The following is an 853-nucleotide window of genomic DNA, read 5'->3' on the forward strand; positions in this document are numbered from 1 at the left end:
TCAACACCAACAGCCTGAAGGTGTTTGGCCGGGTACTTGTGCCAAACTTCAGGCCACCTGCCAGATACACTGGTATGTCTTAAATGATGATGATGATGATGTGGCTTTTGTTTTGGTTTGTGGGTTTTTAGTGTATTAATGTTTGACGTTAAAATAAAACAATTACTGCTGCCTCCTCCCAGCCTGCTGCCTCTTTCCCGCCTGCTGCCTCCTCCCAGCCTGCTGCCTCCTCCCAGCCTGCTGCCTCCTCCCAGCCTGCTGCCTCTTTCCCGCCTGCTGCCTCCTCCCAGCCTGCTGCCTCCTCCCAGCCTGCTGCCTCCTCCCAGCCTGCTGCCTCTTTCCCGCCTGCTGCCTCCTCCCAACCTGCTGCCTCTTTCCCGCCTGCTGCCTCCTCCCAACCTGCTGCCCCTTTCCCGCCTGCTGCCTCCTCCCAACCTGCTGCCTCTTTCCCGCCTGCTGCCTCCTCCCAGCCTGCTGCCTCCTCCCAGCCTGCTCCCTCCATGGCTGCTGCGTCCGGGGTATGTAAAGACATAATTATGTGTATATAAACATATATAAACCGCATCTGCATTTTGTCCCACCTCACTGTCCTCGTGGTTTTTTCAGGTGGTGGATGACAGTGGCATGCCAGGGTTGGACAAAGTTGACAGCTTGGCAGAGTATCTGGTGGAGCTGAGAAACCAGACCGCTCTGTACCTGAACAACCAGCAGGTCAGTAACATTTATTGTCTTGCTACTTTCCCAATCTTGTAATACATGTTCACACTTAACACTTAACTCGTCTTTTCATGTGCTGTTGTGTTCTCTCTCTGCTTAGGTGAGCACCATTGTTGCTCTGTGGCAGAACCTGCCG

The 853-nt window shown here is 53.9% G+C and overlaps 1 long non-coding RNA gene across 1 annotated transcript; it reads left to right on the forward strand.

The window, feature by feature from the left end:
* The first annotated feature begins 451 nt into the window (after positions 1 to 451).
* On the forward strand, positions 452 to 852 carry LOC123964672. The gene is made up of 3 exons (XR_006823506.1): positions 452 to 518; positions 607 to 711; positions 818 to 852. It is a non-coding gene; the product is annotated as an uncharacterized LOC123964672 (long non-coding RNA).
* Position 853: the final 1 nt, after the last annotated feature.

Source organism: Micropterus dolomieu, unplaced genomic scaffold (assembly GCF_021292245.1).
Source record: "Micropterus dolomieu isolate WLL.071019.BEF.003 ecotype Adirondacks unplaced genomic scaffold, ASM2129224v1 contig_4580, whole genome shotgun sequence".
In the NCBI taxonomy this organism is placed as follows: Eukaryota; Metazoa; Chordata; class Actinopteri; order Centrarchiformes; family Centrarchidae; genus Micropterus; species Micropterus dolomieu.